This window comes from Macaca mulatta, chromosome 16, assembly GCF_049350105.2.
Source record: "Macaca mulatta isolate MMU2019108-1 chromosome 16, T2T-MMU8v2.0, whole genome shotgun sequence".
Lineage (NCBI taxonomy): Eukaryota > Metazoa > Chordata > Mammalia > Primates > Cercopithecidae > Macaca > Macaca mulatta.
In genome coordinates this window covers 82,436,281-82,460,756 of record NC_133421.1, presented here as the reverse complement: position 1 = coordinate 82,460,756, position 24,476 = coordinate 82,436,281, and the positions used below count along the sequence as shown (strand labels likewise).

General features: G+C 45.7%; 1 protein-coding gene and 1 non-coding gene across 5 annotated transcripts in view; both read left to right on the top strand.

The window, feature by feature from the left end:
• The window catches only part of SLC39A11 (solute carrier family 39 member 11), a 564,973-nt gene that overhangs the window by 390,264 nt on the left and 150,233 nt on the right, over window positions 1-24,476 (top strand). The gene's annotated exons all lie outside the window — the stretch shown is intronic.
• On the top strand, window positions 4,105-4,241 carry LOC114673306 (small Cajal body-specific RNA 24). The gene has a single exon (XR_003724025.1).

Below are 24,476 nucleotides of genomic sequence, written 5' to 3'. Positions count from 1 at the left end.
GGCACTGAGTTCATGCTTTTGGACTCACCTCTTCCTGCCTTTCTCCAGCTTTTCCTTTGTATGTGTTTCAGGCATGTGAAAGTTTAGGACCAGGCACAGTGGCTCATGCCTATACTCCCAGCACTTTGGGAGGCTAAGGTAAGAGGATTGCTTGAGCTCAGGAGTTGGAGACCAGCCAGGGCAACAGACCTTGCCTCTACAAAAACAGGGCAAGACCTTGCCTCAACAAAAAATAAAAAAATTAGCTGGGCATGGTGGTGTGTGCCTGTGGTCCCAGCTACTTGGGAGGCTGAGGTGAGAGGATTTCTTGAGCCCAGGAGGTTGGAGCTGCAGTGAGCTGTGATCGCACCACTGCACTCCAGCCTGGGTGACAGAGCAAAAAAAAAAAAAAAGTTTAGGGTTGGAAATGTTTGCCCCTTATTTCCTTTGTCTCCTGTCCCCTTTCCCTGTTTCAACCTCGAATCACCCTTTTCTCCCTGGTGAGGATGCCTGACCAGGGGCATAGAGTGTGGTGAGGAACAGTTTCCAGGAAACAAGTTACTCTGAGAACTGACCCCTATTTCAGTTGTTGTGCACTGGCCACATGAAGCTAAAGGCATAAGCCCTCCGGACCCGCCCCTAATATTTGCAGAGCCGGGAGCCTAAGTACAAATGGAGTCTTCCATGACATATGTCTAAAAAATTTTAAGTCATTAATCAAATTAACAGATTGCATTTAGATAGATAGATCTATAAATATATATATATACACACACACATAGAAAGAGAGGAATGTGTGTATAGTATGTGTGTAGTATGTGTGCATATAATATGTAGTACATGTATGAGTATTCTTTTTCATATTGTCTCCTGTTCTGACAAAGACATCTTCATAGGGACCTGGGAAACCAGGTTCAAATTTTCAGCCTCCCTGGAGTTTTGTTGGATGTGGCGGCCCAGGGAGAAATGGCCCCAGCCAGTCTCATTCTCTTCCTGTCTCCAGCTGCAACTTGCACATCAGGGGACCTGCTTGCCAGAAGGTGGACCTGCTTGGACCCTCAGTGTACACCAATGCCTTGGTTCCCCACAGGGGAGTGGGTGGACGCAGGGAAGAGGCCTATGCAGGCCCTGTCAGTGGAGTGGGAATTCTACTACTCTGGATGGAGAATTCCAGAGTGCTGGGTATCCAGAGTGTGGTCACATCCCATAGCCTGTGATCCTTGCCTCGTGAGAAGGGGCCCATCTGTGAGGCCTGGCCTCGGAGTCCCTTTTGCCTCCGTCTGAGGGAGATACTGAGTTTCTCAGGTGGAAACATCACCAGGACTGTCCTTCTTCAGTTGAACTTGATCTTTTAAATCCATTCTTCTGAGTTGTCCTTAGCTAAAACATGGATATCCCTATACATTATATTGTTTTGACCTCTAACACTGTGCTGTATGTATGTCTTTTCAGATTTTTTTTTCCACAAAAAATCTGTTCAAATCCTCCCATTCCATTTCTTTTTCTTTTTTTTTTTTTTGAGATGGAGTCTCACTCTGTCACCCAGGCTGGAGTGCAGTGGTACGATCTTAGCTCACTGCAACCTCCGCCTCCTGAGTTCAATCGAGTCTTATGCTTCAGACTCCTGAGTAGCTGGGACTACAGGTGTGTGTCACCACGCCCAGCTAATTTTTTTTTGTATTTTTAATAGAGATGGAGTTTCACCATGTTGACCAAGCTGGTCTCGAACTCCTGCCCTCAGGTGATCCACCCTCCTCAGCCTCCCAAGGTGCTGAGATTACAGGCATGAGCCACTGTGCCTGGCCCAAATTTCCCTTTTTATAAGGACATTGGTAATACTGGATTAGGAACCCACCCTACTCCATGATGATTTCATTCTAACATAACTAATTATACCTGCAAACCAGCCAATTTCCAAAAAGCTCACATTCTGAGTTATTGGGAGTTGGGACATCCACATATTTGGAGGAGAGACAGTTCAATCTGCAACACCCTCCATCCAGGGAAGACTAGGCAGAGGATATTTTACCTGCTTTATAGAAACAAAACAAAACAAAAACACCTTATAATACAGCAGACATTTATTTTTATCCAGTTTCTTATCAACATGAAGATAACTCTTTGTAAATGTCCTAAAGTCTTCCTCCTCCCCTCCAAGATCCTGCTATTCTGTCATTCACCTACTGTCACCCTAGTAACCCAGGAAGTGCTCAGGGGGGACCCTGTGCTCTGACTTGCCCGGGAGGCAGCCCCACCCAACCCACATGTCCCTCCTCCCTTTTCTCCTCTGTCCCCCGGTTTCTGCCCCATTCTTTTCACCTGGCCGGCTTCTGCCTGCCCATTAGCACCCAGCTCCAGGGCATCTTTATGGGGAACATCTGTCATCCCACTCCATGCCTGCATAGCGTCCATCGTTCGCCTTTCCTTGCGTCCCCAGCACTCTGGCTCCCCCAGCACTGTACCCCCAACCCTGTTCCATAATGACTTTTCCCTGACAAGAGCATGGGCTCTTTGGGGGCAGAGTCTTGCTGAGCTCTGCAATCCCAGTGTAGGATGTGCCACGTAAGAGATCCACGGTTGCAGGAGAGAGAGGGTGCTTCTGTTGAAGGGAGGTTGTGAGGGTGCCCTGAGCTGCAAAGGCTCAGCAAAGGAGAGAGGAGAGGCACAACGAAAATTAGGGAGGGACTGGGAAGGCCTTAAAGATGCTCTTGTTTCACTTTGCTTAAGACAGCTACAAACGTATTCATGAGGATGGGTCATCCCAAGAACTTAAACCAGGGTTCCAAGTGACCGTGGGAGTACAACAAAATTCAGTTATTTGGAAGACAGCTTCAACATCCGGAGGAGAAAATAGTCAAAGATCATTTTCCATGGGCAATTTCTCCCATACCTACTTTTTCTAGCGGGCAGTCATATGACTTTTATTATGATTGTCCATAGGTCACATCACCCAAGACAATTGTCAATGACCTTCCTTCTTAGTGTAAACTGAGGGAGGTCACAGAAGTCTGTTGTTTTCTGGCTTTGACATGCTCGTTGTCAATCCGAATGAAGCCTGTGTACCTGTACTGATGTCTCACCTGCCTTCCCTAGAGTCCTGCCCCCTTAAGAATGTGTAGAGAGAGACCCAAAGGGAACACAGGGCCTAGCGTGAATTTACGGGCTTGAGTTTGAGGACAGCACAGCATAGAGGAGCACGTGTGGTGTGAGCCTGTTAACACAGAGAGGAAGTCATTGTCTCTGGGCTCTCCTTTGGAGCTGACCACTGTCTAGCTTCATTTCCTTGCGCCAGTTTCTGATTTGAGTATAATTTTTCCTCTGCAAAACAGAAATAATAACTTCGGTGCCACCTACTTCCCAAGATGGGTTGGGATCTACCAAGAGGCCATTGGAAAAGCCTAAAATGCATTCAGTGTACTGTTGAATTGTTCATATGGTTGTTATTGTCATAGGCTGTTCTTTGGGCTTCTAGATGCTCAAAATCCAAGAGGGACTTTGCAGAGAGTGGCTCACCTTCACTCGCTCTTAGCGAGTGTTCCTGCCTGAAATAGAGAAGGAGTCTGCATGGTTCCCTGCTGAGCAGAGAGGTGGGATTGGCCATCTGCCCCATTTCCTTTCATATTTCTTAGGACTTTTGGAACAAATGGCCACAAACTGGGTGGCCCAAAGAACAGAAGTTGATTCTCACACAGTTCTGGAGGCCAGGAGTCTCAAATCAAGGTGGCCACAGGGCTGGTTCCTTCTGAGGGCTCTGAGGGAAGGATCTGTTCCAGGACTGTCTCCTTGGTTTGCAGATGGCTTCTTCTCCCTCTGTCTCTTGACGTCGTCGTCTCTTTATGTATGTCTGAGTCTGTGTTCAAATTTCCCGTTTTTATAAGGATACTTTTAATATTGGATTAGGGGCCCACCCTACTCCATTATGATCTCATTCTAACTGAGCTAATTGTATCTGCAAACCACCCAATTTCCAAATAAGCTCAAATTCTGAGTTAGTGTGAGTTGGGACATCCACATATTAATTTGGAGGAGAGACAATACAATTTATGACACTCTCCATCCAGAGAAGACTAGGCAGAGGATATTTTACCTGCTTTAAAAAAAAAAAAAAAACACCTTATAATAGGGCAGACATTTATTTTTATCCAGTTTCTTCTCAAGGTGAAGATAACTCTTTGTAAATGTCATAAAGTCATGTAGAATGTAGTAGCTTTCTGTTCACACTTTACAAATAAAAAGGATGGATCATTCTACTACTGACATTAAAAAAAAACTTGTAATGTGATTATAAGCCAAATATAATCTAATTCGTTGTTCAGAGGAGTATACTGGTCAGATGACAATCTGTAGTTGATATGAGCCTGGGAGGGACAGGTCATTTCTGGAATGATTGAGTCACTAAATCAAAGGATCTCAACAGACTAGAATTCCTGTTAGCTCAAACAAGATGAAATGAGTAGAAATAGGGACCTAAGTAGAGTCCAGAAATGAGGTCCCCCAAAGAAATGATAAAAGTATATTCAGACGTGGGAAAAAGAGTGTGGGTTTTAAATCAATAGGCTTAATCTTTCAGTCATATATTGATTCAAGAAATAGTCACTGTTTACCTCCTACCTCCTCTGCAAGGTGCGAGGTAGCTTGCAAGTCTAAGCCATCCTTGTGAAGCCATTCCTTTTGGAACAAGCTACTTCATCTGCAGGTGCTTGTCCACACCTGGAGGAGTGCACTCTTCAGATATCTCCCAGGTATCCCAGGGGCTACAAGATAGAAGAGACTGCCACACCCTGGGGCTTTCAGACAAGAATCTTGGCAGACTGGAGTGGAAATTAAGCCATGGGAGCAGTGGCTTGACCTTTTAGGTCAAGATGATTGAACCTTTCAGGCTGGACAAAAGAAGACACAGGTGATATAAACTGCTTTATGTCTTGGAAGGACCACTGATATAGTTCGGCTGTGTCACCACCCAAATCTCATCTTGAACTGTAGTTCCCATAATCCTCACGTGTCATGGGAGGGACTCGGTGGGAGACAGTTGAATCATGGGGGCAATTACCTTCATTCTGCTGTTCTCATAATAGTATGTGAGTTCTCATGAGATCTGATAGTTTTATATGGGACTTTTCCCTATTTGCTCGGCATGTCTCCCTCCTGCCACCATATGAAGCAGGACATGTTTTTTTACCTTCTGCCGTGATTGTAAGTTTCCTGAGACCTCCCCCGCTGCGTGAAACTGTGTGTCAATTAAACCTCTTTTTAAAATAAATTAGCCAGTCTTGGATATGTCTTTATTAGCTGCATGAGAATGGAATAATACAGAGCACCATGGGGACAAGACTTTGGGTTTATCCTATGTTTACTGCCAGGCTGGAAATAGGACTCAGGAGTGGAAGGTACAGGGAAACAGATGCTAACACAGTCTAAGGAATACATTTTTTACAATTAGAACTGTGTAAAGATGAAATACTTGGTTCGTCTTGGGAGTTAGTAATGTTGTTATAGCCATCATCCATTGAGCACTTCCCATGGGTGTACCTGCTATGGTTTGGATGTGGGTTGTTTGGCCTTGCCAAATCTCATTGAAGTTTGATTCCCAAATTTCACTGTTGGAGCTAGGGCCTGGTGGGAGGTGTTTGGGTCATGAGGATGGATCCCTCATGAATGCCTTGGTGCCATTCTCCTGGGAGCAAGTTCTCACTCTTAGTTCCAGCAAGAATTAGTTGTTGAAAAGACCTTACACCACCACCACCTCCTCCTCTTCCTCCTCCTCCTCCTCCTTTCCCTCTCTCCCTCCCTCCCTCCCTCCCTCCCTCCCTCCCTCCCTTTCTTCCTTCCTTCTTTCCTTCCTTCCTTCCTTCCTTCCTTCCTTCCTTCCTTCCTTCCTTCCTTCCTTCCTTCCTTCCTTCCTTCCTTCCTCTCTCATGCTTCCTCTCTTGCCATTGACCTCTGCACATGCCAGTTCCCCTTTGCCTTCCATCATGAGTGGAAGCTTCCCGAGGCCCTCATCAGAAGCACATGTTGACACCATGCTTCTTGTACAGGCTTCAGAACCATTGGCCAAATAAATATATTTTCTTTATAAGTTACTCAGCCTTGGATATTCCTTTATATCAACACAAATGGACTCAGACACAACCTGTTCTTATTTAACACTTTCTAGGGAAAGAGTCCCTAGGATTTGCCATAGCCAACCATTACTACATCTAATATCAAGCACTCTGGAAGTCAGAAAATAATTATGATCAAGCTGGCTACTTTCTTTCCCAGATCACAGAGTCCGGAAGAAACTATTTGCATATGTATTAGTGGATTAGAAGTCAATTTTACTTTTGGAAAAAGAACTCTGTTCTTCATCTGTCTCCCATTAAGCTTGGGTCTGGGCTGTGGTGTATGAAATCCAATCTCCAATACCAGGAAATGATTATTTATTTGAATGCTTCCTTAAAACCCATTAGGTGCTCTGCAGTGTTAGTTTGGGATGATAGATTTCATAGGTGGGCTGTGGACACCTGGGAGAATTTGGGTTTATTTTGTTTCACATGAGCCTTTCTCTATGCATGGCCAGCTCTGAGTGAGGGGATTAGGAGCCTCCAGCCGTGGTTGACAGACACCTCTGCAAATCTGGATCACCTTCTCCGTTAGCCTGGAATGTGTTCTGTGACCCCTGTTGCTTTCCTTAATATGTTGGCTTTGTGCTTGGAGATAACTTGCAAATGTTCGTCAAGCAGTTGTGCCACAGCTTTCCAAATGTTTTGCTTCTAATTAAGAAAGGGAATTGGATGTACTCTTGCCTGGCTAATTTTTTTTTTCCCTGGCAGGGGAATGGGAGTGGGAAGAAAGAGCAAAAGAAACAGCAAAGAAATTAGAAAAACAACAACAGCAAAACTCTCTGATTCACCAATGATCAAAGCTGTGTCTGGAAGTTGATTGCTGTGACAGCATCCTGTTCTCCCCAACATGTAGGGATTCCTGAGTTCAAGTCCCGTCTGAAGAATATAGTCATGGAGCTGAAAGGACACTCTCCAACTGGGCAACTACCTTCAGGAACTTTCCTCAGCCTACAGAAATAAGGATAGATGATTTAGAATGAAGCACATAGGACTTTGAAGACCAAGTTCAACTCTCCATAATGGATTCTGGCTTCTGAGTTAGGATAAGGGATTGGCTGCATGTACAGAACATCTAAAACAATGGTATCTTTTCTCATTTAAAGGAAAGCTAGAGACAGGCATTCCAGCACAGGTACAACAACAACAAAACACTTTTAGGGACATCAGTCTTTTTTTGAGACACAGTTTTACTCTGTTGCTCAGGCTGGAGGGCAGTGGCCCAATCTCGGCTCACTGCAACCTCCACCTCCCAGTTTCAAGCGATTCTCCTGCCTCAGCCTCCCAAGTAGCTGGGACTACAGGTGCCCGCCACCACATCTGGCTAATTTTTGTATTTTCAGTAGAGGCAGGGTTTAGCCACGTTGGCCAGACTGGTCTCAAACTCCTGACCTCAAGTGATCTGCCTGCCTTGGCCTCCAAAGTGCTGGGATTATGGGTGTGAGCCACCACACCTGGCCCTAGGATGTAAATCTTTTTTTTTTTTTTTTTTTTTTGAGACAGAGTTTTGCTCTTGTTGCCCAGGCTGGAGTGCAGTGGCACGATCTTGGCTCATTGCAACCTCCACCTCCTGGGTTCAAGTGACTCTCCTGTCTCAGCCTCCCGAGTAGCTGGGATTACAGGCGCCTGCTACTATGACCGGCTAACTTTTGTATTTTTAGTAGAGATGGATTTTCACCACGTCGGCCAGGCTGGTCTCGAACTCCTGACCTCAGGTGATCAACCCACCTCAGCCTCCCAAAGTGCTGGGATTACGGGCGTGAGCCACCGCGCCTAGCCGGACATAAGTCTTTTTCAGTTTTCCAGATCACTTTGATCTTTAAGGTTACCTTATAGTTCAAGATTGCCCTTGGAGCTGCAGCCATCAATTCTTCCTTCAGAGAGTAGTACCAAGGAGGATAACTTCAAACCGTTGCTTTGTCTTCTAGAAATTTCTAGTGCAGTGCTGTTTTATTAACGAAAGGGACAGAATGGATATGGGAAGTTGACAGCAGCCTCTGCCCCACACAGTGGGTGGTCGATTACAGTGTATCAGAACCAGTGATGCCCAAACGACCTCTTGGGAGGGGACCCCCGTTCAAAACTACTTCCTTCAGAAGTGGTGTATGGTGGGCCACCCACTAGTGTTTTTAGGCAAGTTACATTTTCTCTGAGCCTCCATTTCCTCTGTGTAAACTGTAGCTCGTTGTCCCTGCTGCATGACATTCCTATGGTTCATCATCTACATCTCAAAAGCCGCAGGACACCCACTTCATTGTTCATGTGCTTTTGTCATTGCCCCTTCACCTGTTTTTGCGCCCCATTGCCCTACCTGGGTGGCACTTTTCTCATGCATTCTTTTTTATTTATTTATTTTGAGACAGTCTTGCTCTGTCACCCAGGCTGGAGTGCAGTGGCACGATCTCGGCTCACTGTAATCTCCTCCTCCCAGGTTCAAGCAATTCTCCTGCCTCAGCCTCCCGAGTAGCTGGGATTACAGGCATGTGCCACCACGCCCGGCTAATTTTGTATTTTTAGTAGAGATGGGGTTTCTCCATGTTGGACAAGCTGGTCTCGAACCCCTGACCTCGTGATCTACCCACCTCGGCCTCCCAAAGTGCTGAGATTACAGGCATGAGCCACTGCGCCTGGGCCTGTCGTGCCTTCTTTCTGGAGCTTTCCAAGTCTGTAGGGTGAAATCATAACAGCTTGATTTTCTCACATCAGTGTCTTCCTAACCTGTTTTGTTGGCTCTCCCTTCCCTGCCCCTGGGTGATTCCATGGACAGATAGCTACATTTTCCTGTAAGTTTTAGGTATTGATGAGCAGATTCACTGTCATATGCAATCCCAATGGACCAGTCTTAATAGAACTTCAGCATCTCCTTGAGTAGAGCATTCTTTCCTTCTGCCAATAGCTCCTGGGCTGCTTTAGCCTTGGCAGCCTGCAGTGTGCAAGATGTGGGTGGTTGCCCCTCCCTTGTTTTTTTTACCCCCTACCCTGCTTGCCTTGCCAATTCCTTAGGATTGAAGGAAGAAAGAAGTGAAGGAATATGTTTGGGTGGTGAGTGACAAAAGGCCTTCCCTAAAGGTTACAGTGTTGGTGTCCTTGAAGTAGCAGATTCTCAAGTGTGGACCGTTGTTCTCCTGGGGTCCTAATTGTGAGGGCTCTTTAGAGCCTCTTCATGGAAATATACACAGGGATGGGCAGGGTACACTGTGGATGACCTCTTGGGATCCCCCCAGCCCCAGCTGATCCTCTCTGCACAGATTCTATTAGAATCAGTTTGTCCTTGCAGGCTGATCTCTCAGGGGTGAACCTTTATAGCTTGTTTGTATCTAGTCACCTTCCAAAATGTCACCTTGGCTCTTTGCCTCTGGAAATGCAGGCTGCTTCCAGGGCAGCCCCCTCTTCTCTGATGGCCACTGGAGTTCTCTCAGGCACCTTCTCACCTTGGGACTATTCCATGATGTGTTCAGAGACCAGTTCTCCAGAGGAGCATGCCAAACTCTGCAAGCATGTCTCTTGCAGTGGCCCTCATTTGGCCTGAGTATAGAGAAACTCCTCCATCCTCAGGGTGAGCTCTGACAACTCTCCCGGGCCATTCTTGTTGTGGTCGTCCTTCTTGTCTCTCTGCCTTCCATGGGACCATTGAGGGCGGGGGGCACCATTTGGGAGGAACTACTCCTTATCCAGTTCTGCAAGAGGGTCAAGTACTTCTCAATAGAGCCACACTGTCCTGTAGAACTTTCTGCAGTGATGGAAATACTCAATATCTGCCTGGGCCAGTATGGTAGCCATGAATCCCTGGGGCTTTTGAGCACTTGAAAGATGGCTGATAGGCCGGGCGCGGTGGCTCAAACCTGTAATCCCAGCACTTTGGGAGGCCGAGACGGGCGGATCACGAGGTCAGGAGATCGAGACCATCCTGGCTAACACAGTGAAACCCCGTCTCTACTAAAAAATACAAAAAAACTAGCCGGGCGAGGTGGCGGGCGCCTGTAGTCCCAGCTACTTGGGAGGCTGAGGCAGGAGAATGGCGTAAACCCGGGAGGCGGAGCTTGCAGTGAGCTGAGATCCGGCCACTGCACTCCAGCCTGGGCAACAGAGCGAGACTCCGTCTCAAAAAAAAAAAAAAAAAGAAACATGGCTGCTATGACTGAGGAACTAGTGTGTAATCTTGTTTAACTAATTTAAGCGTAAAAAGCCACATGTGGCTACTGTATTAGACATGCCGTGTTGTTCTAGAATGTAGAACGAGAGGGTAATGTCAGCAATTTTTCTCAGCAACAGTTCTGAGACCAGATAAGCCCCATTATATGTCTTGCTCAGCTCTCTCAAGAAGTTGCTCTCATGGCCTCCTAACCCATCCATAAGTAGCACTGTCAGTGTCACGTTTTAAATGTTGCTTCACAAAAGCACTCTTTTGGAGGTAGACTTTAGCCCTCACTAGTGGGATATGTAGGTCCTTCTTTGCAGCTTCCCTCTGCCCCATTCTGCCTTAACCAAAGGCATTTTACTCTTTTGAGGGTAACATTTGAAGTCTTAGCTCCTGGCATACTTTTTGACCACCTGCTAAAAAGCTCATTGCTTTCCTGGCAGAAGTGCCCCTGGCAGTGCTATGATGGGCTTTTGGCTGAGAGGCAGAGTGATCAACTTCTGCTTTTCTCTCCGGAGAACACTTGGTAGATTGGATGCTGCCAAGGGTTCCACAGCATTCTGATGACATCCATGATTACAGAGGAGGAGAGAACTAGTTCCAGGGTCTGAGCCATGAATGCATTTGCCCTTAGTTCAGGCTCAGCTTTATAAAGAACCATGCTGTTTTACCAGGTTAATCAAGTACAGTCTAAGGTAGCAGGACATTAATATTATGCTTTAGAATGTGCAGTAGCTCTGCTTATTCTAATTAGAGAAAATGGATGTCTTAATTAGACAAAAATATCGAAACTTTTAGAGCACTTTAAACAAATTCGGTTTTATTACTTAAAAATACAAATTAAAGTCTGACAATGGGGACCAGAAAAGAATTCTCCATCCATTAGGGTTCGTTGGTTGTGAGCAACAGATGTCATCTCTGGCCAGCTAAAGCATATGAAGAAATTTTTCAAAAGTATAAGGAGTAACTCAAAGAATCTAAGGAAAAGCTAGTCTTTGAAAGACCAACAGCAAGGCATCCCAAAACCTGCAATAATAGATGGGAGCTGGCCGGGCGCAGTGGCTCAAGCCTATAATCCCAGCACTTTGGGAGGCTGAGGCAGGCGGATCACGAGGTCAGGAGATTGAGACCATCCTGGCTAACACAGTGAAAGCCCATCTCTACTAAAAATACAAAAAAAAAAAAGAAAAAAAGAAAATTAGCCGGGCATGGTGGCGGGCACCTGTAGTCCCAGCTGCTTGGGAGGCTGAGGCAGGAGAATGGTGTGAACCCAGGAGGCGGAGCTTGCAGTGAGCTGAGATCGTGGCACTGCACTCCAGCCTGGGTGACAGTGCAAGACTCTGTCTCAAAAAAATTAAAATAAATAAACATAATAATAATAATAATAGATGGGAGCTATGGGCAGTCTTTTCAAAGAGCTCATGTCAGAACTTGACTCAGGAACAACCATTTTCTGCCCCTGTGTCATTCAGCTCAGCTTTCAATTTTGGAAGAGAAAATCGGATTGGGAGAATCCAGGTCAGGTTGTAGAGGCCAACAGTAGGGGTTGGGGAGGAGCTTGTTCAAAGTCCCATTGGGCTGCATAGGATGGAGGTAGGGAATTTCTCAAAGAAAAGTGGGATGCTATCACTAAAAGAAGCAGTAAGGATGCTGAGCGTATGAAAACTAAGTCTCCCCAAGCACAATGCCTTCTTAAATAACGTCGAGATATTTACACACAAGAGGGACTTACAAGAACAAATTTGCTATTTATTTGTCATTGTAGTTTTCATCCATGTATCATAGAATGTTAAAGTTCACCGTAAAAAGATGACTTTGGAGGCCGGGCGCGGTGGCTCATGCCTGTAATCCCAGCACTTTGGGAGGCCGAGGCGGGCGGATCACAAGGTCAGGAGATCGAGACCATCCTGGCTAACACTGTGAAACCCCGTCTCTACTAAAAATGCAAAAAATTAGCCGGGCGAGGCGGCGGGCGCCTGTAGTCCCAGCTACTCGGGAGGCTGAGGCAGGAGAATGGCGTGAACCCGGAAGGCGGAGCTTGCAGTGATCCGAGATCGCGCCACTGCACTCCAGCCTGGGCGACTAAGCGAGACTCTGTCTCAAAAAAAAAAAAAAAAAAAAAAAAAAAAAGATGACTTTGGAAATTATTCAGTTTACCGTAATATGTGCACTTTTTAAATCAAGAAACTGGATGTCTTGTCCAAGGCTGGGTAATAGCAGAGATGGGACCAGAAGCAGATGTTTTGACTGTGATATGAGGCTGCATTGCTATTCCATTCTGCCTTGCTCATCAAGAATTACTTTTTTTTTTGGGGGGGGGACGGAGTCTCGCTCTGTCGCCCAGGCTGGAGTGCAGTGGCCGGATCTCAGCTCACTGCAAGCTCCGCCTCCCGGGTTCCTGCCATTCTCCTGCCTCAGCCTCCCGAGTAGCTGGGACTACAGGCACCCGCCACCTCGCCTGGCTAGTTTTTTGTATTTTTTAGTAGAGACGGGGTTTCACCATGTTAGCCAGGATGGTCTCGATCTCCTGACCTCATGATCCGCCCGTCTCGGCCTCCCAAAGTGCTGGGATTACAGGCTTGAGTCCCCGCGCCCGGCCAAGAATTACTTTTAAGTTGCTTAAAGGCATATTATCTTCTTGTGTGGCTAACCATTTCTTTTGCAATCTGAATGATGCAATTAAATTGCTTAGACATCTTTGCTATACATTGTGTCCAACCCTAGACTCTAGATTCTAAATAATTCAAATGTACCTTAATTTTTATTGTTGCTCTGATTTCACATAGAAACCAAAATGTCTAGGATACAGCAGTGATGATTCTTAAACCTGACCCTGGGAGAAAATCTACTAAAGGACAAAGTTTGCCAGCCCATCAGGTTGGCTGCCCAGATGCTTGTCTTCCCTCTGAAAGGATCTCTGGTTACACTAACATGACATTGGGGAGCAGCTTTCTCTCCAAACATAATAGTATTTTATTTTTTCTTATTTTTCTGGCCAAAGGAAATATAATATCGTTTATACTAAGGCCAAGTTTTTTGGGGGAAGACAAAAAGACAGTTTATTTAGTGATTTACTAAGTTGGTTGGTAGAAATAACTCTCTCCAAAGCCTTGTATTGTTACACAGCTTTGCTGATAGAATTTTTATTGTGGATGCAATTTCATCACTTTATAAATATAAGGCTTTGCTTTAGATTCACTCTTTTTATGGCAAAGTTACATTCTCATCTAATAGCATCTGTTATATTCATTGCAGTGAGCTAGTTGAGTATAAAAGACAGGTGATGTGGTCTTCTTACCATCTGGTCAGTAGTGGGAGGATTAAGAGCAAAGAAATCATGTGTCTGGTTGAAAGGGAGGAAAGAGAATATTTTTGTTAAATAAAAAACAAAACCAACAAACGTTTCCCAAGTGGACAAAGAATTTTAGAATTTGGATGAACCTGAAAGATAATACAGTTCACCTCTTTGTTGTAAGAGGAAATTGAAGCTCACAGAAAGTGTGACTCCTCAAAGATCACACCACTCATAGCAGAACCGGGAGAGAAAGGAGGACTAAGCTATGCATTTTAGGTATAGTGTCTCAGTTACTGCATCGCTGACAGGCAAAGATACCTTCTGAGATCCAGGTGGATTTCTGATTAGGTAGTATTTTTACCCCAGAAAAATATTTTTCCACAAAACTTTAAAATTATAATCAGTGATTACCATGGCCTGAATGTTTGTGCCCCCAAAATACCCAGTTTCCAATGTGATGGTTAGGAGGTGGGACTATCAGGAGGTAATTAGGTCATAATGGTGGGGCCCTAGAGACTGGATTAGTGCCCTTAAAAGAAAGGCCCCATATAATTGCCTGACCCTTTCTACCATGTGAGGGTACAGCAAGAAGTCGGCAGTCTGCCGCTCAGAAAATGGACCCTCCCAGACAGTGAATCTGCTGGTGCCATGATTTTGGATTTCCCAGCCTCAAGAACTGTGAGAAACAAACAATTGTTGTTTATAAGCTGCTCAGGTATTTGGTTATAGCTGTCTAAACAATGTTTTGTGGGTTTTTTTTCCTTTTTTTGCTTTTATTCAAATCAAGTTTTAACATATATACAGTAACACAAATCTTAAATATATAACTTAAAGAATTTTTACTGGCCAGGCATGGCGGCTCATGCCTGTAATCCCAGCACTTTGGGAGGCCAAGGCAGGCAGATCACCTGAGGTCAAGACCTGGCTGGTTTCAAACCAAGCCGTGGCCAACATGGTGAAACTCTGTCTCTACTAAAAACACAAAAATTAGCTGGATGTAGTGGTGTGCACCTGTAATCCCAGCTACTCAGGAGGCTGAGGCAGGAGAATCACTTGAAACTGTGAGGTAGAGATTGTAGCGAGCCAAGATCATGCCACTGCACTCCAGCCTGGGCAACAGAGTGAGACTCCATCTTTAAAAAAAAAAAAAAAAATTTTACATATGTATATACCCATATAACCACTATTGAGATCATGATACAAAACACGCTAGCAACTCAGAAGCCTTCCTGATAGCTCTTCCTAAGCAGTAATTTCCTCTAAGAGATAATTAGTATTCTAATTCTTTTTACCATAGATAGGTTCTACCTGCTCTGGAATATCATTTAAATGGAATCGTACTGCACATTCTGTTCTGTAGCCAGCTTCTTTTGCATAATGTGACATCTGTGACATTCATCTGTGTGCATTGCAATAGTTGATTACATGTTTTTTACTATGTAGTATTCTGTTGTATTTATATGCTACTGTTTGTCCATTCTTCTGTGAATGGATGCTTGGTTGTTTCCAGTTTGGGCTATTAGGAGGAAAACCACAATGAGTGTTTTGTATTTGTGTTTTGATGGACACACACTCATTTTTCTTGTATATGTACCTAGGGGTAGAATTGATGGGTCATAGGATAGGCATGTGTTTAGCTTTAATAGGTTAACCAGTACTATTTGAGAATTGGAGAAAGGTATTTTCTTAAGGTATTCAAGTATTATTATTACTAGTGTTTTCTTCATTTTCTTTGTTTGTTTGCTTTTGAGACAGAGTCTCACTCTTTCACCCAGGCTGTAGTGCAGTGGCACAATCTTGGCTCATTGCAACCTCTGCCTCCTGGGTTCAAGCGATTCTCCTGCCTCAGCCTCCCAAGTAGCAATTGCCGCTGCTGTACCATGGCAGGAGAAAAGTTTGTTATCCAGATAAATGAACCAAGAGAGGTATCTGGAGAAAGTGAATCCCAGGAGAAGGTGGGCCTGAGTGGGCAGAAAGAAAGAAGATGATCTAAGCTGAAATTGGAAATAGTGAAACCAAGAGTATATCCTCCAGGGAAGAGAGGAAAAGATTGCTGGACTTTGCTGTAGGATCTTAGAGAAATAATCTCCAAACTGTAATCACCCAACAGGTTCTTCTCACCCACTGCACAGATAAACCCAGTCCACTGAGATAATGTTGTTTCTGTAGAGAAAGAGTTTAATTAACACAAGACCAGCCAAGTGGAAAGAGAGGACAGTTGATTACTCAAATCAGCCTCCCTGAGAACTCAAAGGCTAGGGTTTTTATGGATACTTTGGTGGGCAGGGGGCTTGGGAATGCGTGCTGCTGATTGGTTGGGGATGAAATCATAGAGGTACGGAAAAGAGTCCTCATGTGCTGCATCCGACTCTGGGTGGGAGCCACAGACGGGATGACTTGTGAATCACAGGTCCAGAGGGGTCCGTCAGTTGCCAGAATGCAAAAAGTCTGAAAAACATCTCAAAAGACCAATCTTAGGTTCTACAATAGTGATGTATAGTGTTATCTATAGGAGCAATTGCAGAAATCACAAATCTTGTGACCTCTGGCCACACGACTCCTGAGCAGTAAGGGATTATAGAAAAACAAGCTAGTGGACATTCGCTGGCTGTCATTTGGCTATACCTACATTTTAGCAGAATAGCCGGGCGCGGTGGCTCACGCCTGTAATCCCAGCTCTCAGGGAGGCAGAGGCGGGAGGATAGCTTGAGCCCAGGAGTTCGAGACCTGCCTGGGTAATATAGTGAGACCCCGTTCTCCACAAAAAGGAAAAAAAAAAAAAAAGACATTTTAGCAGAATTCAGGCCCCTCCCATAATCCTAATCTTGTGGCCTCCACTTAGTCTTACGGAGCCAGTTTCAGTCCCTGAACAGGAAGGGGATCAGTTTTAGGGAGGGACTATTATCATCCTTGCTTTAAAGTTAAACTATAAACTAAATTCCTTGCGTACACCCAAGAATGAGTGAGGGCAGCCCACCTGTGGGGCTAGAAGCCAAGATGGAGTCTGCCATGTCAAGCTTCTCTTGCTGTTATATTCTTTGCAAAGGCATTTTCAAAACATTGATATTTGGAGGTCCACCTACCAAAAAGATGACTTGAGGCCCAGTCCCCCTAGATGGTAGTTCACCACCCAACAGGCCCCTTCTATGCATATGAACTTCTGGTCCATTTCTTAATACTTTTCAATTAAATATGACCAGTGAGTAGGAGAAACTCCTGTTTTCCCTCCACTCACACACAGAACTTATGGCCAGCAAAGATGTGGGTATTTTTTTTCCTACAACAACCAATTCTCCAGTTTTCTGAGAGCACCAATTTGGTGCCCTACAATTTAACTCAATTCTGACAGTGTCCACCTGGAAATCATGTCAGATCCCACAGGTTAAGGGCTCAGATCCCCTACTTCACATGCTAAACACCAGTCTAGGTTGTCAACTAGGCTTCTGACCATCTGGCTGTACATCAGGGTTTCCCACGACCCTCGTCGGGTTCAGTTATTTGTTGGAATGGCTCACAGAACTCAGGAAAACCATCTACTTGCAAAATTACCAGTTTATCATAAAAGGATACAACTCAGGAACAGCCAGATGGAAGAGATGCATTGGGCCGTTATAGGGAAAGAGGCACAGAACTTCCATTTCCTCTTCAGGCACACTGCCCTTCCAAGCACCTCTGTGTGTTCACCAACCTGGAAACTCATCAGGTCTTCTTGTTGAGTTTTTAGACGGCTTAATATCCAGTCTCCTTCCAGTCCCCTCCAGGAGGTCAGTGGGTGGGGTCGATAGTTCTAGCCTTCTAATCACTTAGTCTTTCTGGTGACCAGCCCACCCTGAGACTATCTAGGGGGCCCCCTTAAGGCACCTTATTAGCATAAACTCAGGTGTGAACAAACGGGGCTCATTGTGAATAAACAAAGATACTCCTATTCCTTAGTTAATTCCAGGAGTTTGGGAAGCTCTGTGCCGCCAGACACAAAGACAAAATATGTTTTGTATTATGCCACAATTGGATAGCTCTAATTCCTTTGACTTTTGAGGCATGCCTTCGTTATGAAAGATAAAGACCAAAAAACTAATTTGGAGATAACAGAAACAATGCAGAGATCACAAGGAAACATAAAACAAAAGCAACAATGAAAATGATGAATATCCTCAGAGGGAGAAGAAGAGGATGCTATCAATAATGAAAAGGCACAATCAGATTAAGAAGGAGCTCTTGGAAATCAAAAACAAGATAGCTAGAATAAAACAGTAGGATGAAAAGATGAAGTTGAGGAAATCTCTTAAAAATAGAATAAAAGACATGTAGATGCAAAATGTGAGAAAAGAAGGTAAGGAACTGAGAATATGAATCCAATAGGATCTACTGCTGACTGGTCGGCATTCCAGAAAGAAAGAGAAAATGGAGCTTAAAAAGCACAAAAGTGAGACTGGGCACAGTGGCTCACCCCTGTAATCCCAGCACTTTGGGAGGCCAAGGTGGGCGGATCACCTGAGGTCAGGAGTTCGAGACCAGCCTGGCCAACATGGCACAACCTCGTCTCTACTAAAAATACAGAAATTAGCCTGGCATGGTGTTGGGTGCCTGTAATCACAGCTACTCAGGAGGCTGAGCCAGGAGAATCACTTGAACCTGGGAGGTGGAGGTTGCTGTGAGCCGAGATCATGCCACTCCACTCCAGTCTGGGCGACAGAGAGGGACTCGGTCTCATAAAAAAGTGCAAAAGTGGTAACAATAAAAACTTTCCCAAACTGAAGTACCTGAATTTTCAAGACTGGAATGGCCCTCTGAGTGCCAGCCTGCTATATTAAAAAAGTACTGTTGCCAAGATGTATCAGCATGAAATTTTCGAACACCATCCTTAGAGCTTCCAGAAGGGGGGAAGTAGTTTGGCAGAAGTGCTTCAAATGTCTCTCCAGCAATACAACAAGGCTTTTAAGTTCCCAAATTTCAAGCTTTCAAAGTTCTGAGGAAAAATAGTATTAAACCTAGAATTTTCTATACTCACATTCACTCAATGATGACTCATAGACTAAAGATGTTTTCAGACTTGTACCCTTCCTTAGGAAGCAGTTGAAGATTGGCTAGGAAAAGTAGGGGCTGAGGGGGCGGCCAGGATAAGCCAAGAAAGAAGATAACGAGATCCTGTAAACACCCTTCTGCCTTCACTAGTCCAAAAGGATCTCTAATTAGAACTGGAACAGGTCTCTCTTCGTTTCCCAGCTTTAAAGGCAGGTTGGTTGCAAATTAACTCTAAGCGACCAGGTGCGGTGGCTCACACCTGTAATCCCAGTAATTTTAGGAGGCCAAGGCAGGAGGATCGCTTGAGGTCAGGAGTTTGAGACCAGCCTGGTCAACCTGGCAAAATCCCATCTCTACTACAATACAAAAAAAAAGTCCGGGCGCGGTGGCCCAAGCCTGTAATCCCAGCACTTTGGGAGGCCAAGACAGGCGGATCACGAGGTCAGGAGATCGAGACCATCCTGGCTAACACGGTGAAACCCCGTCTCTACTAAAAAATACAAAAAACTAGCTGGGCGAGGTGGTGGGCGCCTGTAGTCCCAGCTACTCGGGAGGCTGAGGCAGGAGAATGGCGTAAACCTGGGAGGCGGAGCTTGCAGTGAGCTGAGATCCGGCCACTGCACTCCAGCCTGGGTGACAGAGCGAGACTCCGTCTCAAAAAAAAAAAAAAATAGTCCCAGGTACTCAGGAGACTGAGGCAGGATAATCGCTTGAACCCGGGAGGCGGAGGTTGCCGTGAGCCAGGATCGCCCCAGTATACTCCAGCCTGGGTAACAGAGCAAGACTCCATCTCAAAAAAAAATGAAAAAGAAAAAGAAAAAATTGACTCTGAGCCACATCTCCTGGCTGTCACTGTTTGCACTCAGGAGGACCTCACAGCTGGTCTGACATTCCTGATGAGAATTGATTAGATAATATACAAATCCAAGCCCATGGACGGAAGGAAGCAGAAACTTGAGGCTGTGTCTCAGTGATCCAGGGTGGGAAGGAGCGCCACCAGGCCTCCCGCACTGCTGAGTATAAATCTGCCTTGACAGCACATCTGGCCACAGAAGATCGGGCACTGTAGGTGGCCAGTTCCACATGCTAAGTGCAGAGTCTGCTGAATGAACAAGTGGTGACTCCTGCCACCCAGGTTCACCCATCAATCTCCCTCACGCTTAGCCTCCCGAGAGCCCTGGGATGCCTTCCAGGCAGGGGCAGTTGTTGAGAGTAGGCAAGCTTGAGTTACTGTTCCTTCTGCCTGGAGGTGGGAGGCTGGAGGCTTGTTCAACAATTCCATCAGGACTACATAGGATGGAGGTTGGGGGTTTCTCAAGGAAAAGCAGGATGCTAACACCAAAAGAAGAAGGTAGAGATCCAGAGCCCCCACCCCCACCAACCCACGTGCCTCTTTAAATAGTACCAAAATATTTACACACACAGGAGGGAGGTATAAGAACAGACTTGGTATTTATTCATCCTTACAATTTTTCATCCATGTGTCATAGAATAGTCATGTTCAGTGATGAAGGGGACTTGGGTGATGATGATAATGATGATGATGATGATGATTATTATTATTATTTGTGAGACGGAGTGTTGCTCTGTTGCCAGGCTGGAGTGCAGTGGTGTGATCTTGGCTCACTGCAACCTCCGCCTCCCCAGTTCAAGTGATTCTCCTGCCTCAGCCTCCCTAGTGGGATTAAATAGGTGCCTGCCACCACACCTGGCTAATTTTTGTATTTTTAGTAGAGACGGGTTTCACCATGTTAGCCAGGATGGTCTTGATCCCCTGACCTCGTGATCCGCCCGCCTCAGCCTCCCAGAGTGCTGGGATTACAGGCGTGAGTCACCACGTGCAGCCGGGAGATTTTTTTTTTTTTTTTTTTTTGAGACGGAGTCTGGCTCTGTTGCCCAGGCTGCAGTGCAGTGGCCGGATCTCAGCTCACTGCAAGCTCCGCCTCCCAAGTTTATGCCATTCTCCTGCCTCAGCCTCCCGAGTAGCTGGGATTACAGGCGCCCGCCACCTTGCCCGGCTAGTTTTTTGTATTTTTAGTAGAGACGGGGTTTCACCGTGTTAGCCAGAATGGTCTCGATCTCCTGACCTCGTGATCCGCCCGTCTCGGCCTCCCAAAGTGCTGGGATTACAGGCTTGAGCCACTGCGCCCAGCTAGCCAGGAGATTATTTAGTTTACCCTAATGTGCCCACTTTACAAATCTGAGTGAGGGGAGCCCAGATGCCTCAGAAGTGCACATCCATGGGGTTTAAAGCAGTGCACTGAGGATTGAGATTTAATCTTCTATAAGGTATTCATGTGTAAGAGTTTGTCTTGTGTGGAAAGTTGGTAAGAATGGAATATGACTGATGAGGGCTAGTAGGAAAGCATCTGACCTGAAAGCAAGGATACCTGAATTCTACCCTCACTTGGATGTACCTGCTTCCCTTCAAGGCCATCGAGGGAGAGTTAGGCGTAGGGGATGAAGGGAGATTAGTCCTTTATTCTGCCGAATACGGATCAAGGGGGTCTTCTCTGTGCCACATGTGAGATGCAAGTCAGAGAAAGCAAATGTGATCTGCCTTCCAGGAGCTGAGAACCTGGCTGGAGCGGAGTCATCTCTCAGTGGGACTATTTTCAAGTGGTTGAGAGGAGAACCCTGGAAGGAGCGTCTCTTTGGGGGCTTTAAGTCCTTCACACCATGAGGGAGGAGGCACACTATAACTACATAGAGCTCAATGGTCCACACAGCCTTCCCCCACTTTCCCCAGAGTAACCTGTTTGGGCAACTCCTTTGTACCTCCTGAGTATGGCATTTCATGCCTAAAGCAGGTGGTACAGATTCTGGGAAAGGTTTGTGTTTGTGAGTTGTTTATGTAGAGACAGGGACACAGCCGACAGAGTCTGCCGTTGGGGTCATTTACCAAGCCCCTGGCTGGCTGCAGGCTGGATGAAGTGTGTGGCCCTATGGCAGCACCACGGGCCCAGCAGTCGGTAAGCATCTCCTGGCAGCACCAGAGGGATGGGACTGCAATGGAGTCTCACAGCAAGGGCAGGAAGCGAGGGGAGCCCAGATGCCTCAGAGGTGCACATCCATGGGGTTTAAAGCAGTGCACTGAGGATTGAGATTTAACCTTCTATTTGGGAAACCAAATCCCGCCTTTGTATTCTACAAACAAGAAAGCAGGACATTCTGTTTTTGTTTGATAGAAAGGGCGGTGGCTTTAACAGGGCCAAGAATCACAAGGCTGCATGCTTGCCCTTGAAGGTCCAATAGGACAGGCTAGCTAGCCAGCTTGTCCCCAGCAGTTAGAGGGGCTCCATGGACGTTTCCAGCCTGAGGGTGGCTCCCAGTTGTCTGTGACGGGGACTTTCCATACTTCTGACACATTCCCTGGGCTCTGCAAATACAGCCAGCTGACATAGGGACAGCCTCTTTTTGTCTTCTGGCTTCCTCGAGGGCACCTACAAAGACCTGCTGGTTTACAGTGAGTGGCTCTCTAGTGCCCAGCAACTACATATGGCTTTTCCAGCCCCTATTCCCCACCACGCCCCATACACATTCCTCCCTTAGTATTGCATTCCCTCCCTTCCCTTCCCCACTCAAATTAACCTGTGTGATTTTCTTTTCTTTTTTCTTTTTTCTTTTTTCTTTTTTTTTGAGATGGAGTTTCACTCTTGTGGTCCAGGCTGGAGTGCAATGGTACAATCTCGGCTCACTGCAACCTCTGCCTCCTGGATTCAAGGGATTCTCCTGCCTCAGCCTCCCAAGTAGCTGGGATTACAGGCGCCTGCCACCATGCCCAGCTAATTTTTGTGTTTTTAGTAGAGATGGGGTTTCACCACGTTGGTCAGGCTGGTCTCAAACTCCTGACCTTAGGTGATCCACCTGCCTCAGCCTCCCAAAGTGTTGGGATTACAGGTGTGAACCCCCATGTCTGGCCACCCATATGATTTTCAAGACAAGGTTCATCCCTAGGACCTGCAGGACTTCTCTTGGGCCACAGAAAGTGGAATCAATGTGCCCTTACCTCCTTCCTGGGCTGTGGGATATTTCATTGCCAAGAAACGTGTCTGGGTGCACATCCCACCCAGACTTTGCCGTATCCTGGAGATATCACACAGGCAAGCCAGATTCAGAGATGGTGGGATTTGTTCCCTTAATCAGAGCTGCACCGCATCGAACCTTCTGTAGGCCAGGGGATATCTTACCTCGTGCCATCCTCACAGCGATTCTACAGAACTGTTACTCTCATTTGACAGGTGACTTGGTATATTTTTGAGTTGTTTTAGTCTAAATGTACTGCATCCCTATTATAGAGTGTTTTATCTTTGTCATAAAGTTTAAACATTCTTTTTATTGTTTTAAACAACTTTATTGAGGCATAATTGACATACCATAAAATCTACCAGTTTTTATGTACAATTTTATGATTTTTAGTAAATTTATAGTTGTGCAGATATTTCCATAATCCAATTATAGAGCTTTTATCACCCCAAAAGATCACTTGTTACTCATAGATACACATAGTAAATTTTTCTTTTTTAAAATGCCATCCTGAAGACAATATACATAGTAAATTTTTAAACAGCGTTGTTGATTTAATTCACATACCATACAATTCAACCATTTACAATGTACAATTCTATGACTTTTAATATATGTAAAATTGTGCAGCCATCACCACAGTCAATTTAAGAATAATTCATTGCCTGGCTGGGTACAGTGGCTCACGCCTGTAATCCCAGAAATTTGGGTGGCCGAGGCGGGCAGATCACTTGAGGTCAGGAATTCAAGACCAGCCTGGCCAACCTGATGAAACCCTGGCTCTACTAAAACAAAAAATACAAAAGTTAGCCAGGCGTCATGGCACATGCCCATAGTCCCGAATACTCAGGAGGCTGAGGCAGGAGAGTTGCTTGAACCCAGGAGGCAGAGGTTGCAGTGAGCCGAGATCGTGCCCCTGCACTCCAGCATGGATGACAGAATGAGACTCCGTCTCAAAAAAAAAGAAAAGAAGAATATTTCATTGCCTCCAAAGCAAATCCTGCACCCCTTAGCCAGCATCCCCCAACCCCATTCCCTCTTACGGCCTAGGCAGCCACTAATCTACTTTCTGTCTCTCTAGATCTGCCTCTTCTGGACATTTTATATAAATAAAATCATGTCCTCTGTGGGCTTTTGTGTCTGGCTTCTTCCAGTTAGCCCAGTGTTATCAAGGCGTGCCTGTATTGTAGCATGTATCAGTACTTCATCCCTTTTTGTTGCCAATAAATATTCCATTGCATGGCACATTAGTTTTAAGTATATTTGAATGACATGATAGAAATATACTAATGATTATGGTACCTCACTTTTCTACCTTTTTCATTACCTTTAAATTCTAAGCAGTCCATCTCACTAACAGAACTGACGTGGAACATTTTCCCTTTCCTTGAACTCTGTTTTCTCCCTCTCAATTGTCTATTTGCGAATGCCCCACCCTGCTGCCTTTTGAGCCATCGGCCTCTGCCTCTCTCCTTCCTTAGTTTACCCACAACCTCTAGTCCCCTGCCATTTAAAGAAAATGATTTTACTGAAGGTATCCAGTGACCCCCTCCCCCAACACTCAACACACATAACCTAAGTTGCCTTCTCTCCTCCCCACCAGTAACCCTACTTCTCTTAGTGATACACCCATCTCCCCATGCCCAAATGGGAAGGCTCAGCACCATTCCAGTCCTCTCCTTCCAACATTTGCACTCCCTAAGTCTGTGGTCACGTCTGTCCTTTCTCCTTTTCTCGTCACTCCCATGAGTGCATGAGAGAGAAACCAAGAGCAAGACATAGCCTCCCTGGGTGATAGAAAATATACTCCTAGGCTGCCAGATGCTAGATGCAAACTGCTTCTTCTAGGCTTCCCCTTCAGCCTCAGCCTCATGGGTCGGTGCACCCCAGTACGAAGCGCCCTCCAGAGGTAGCA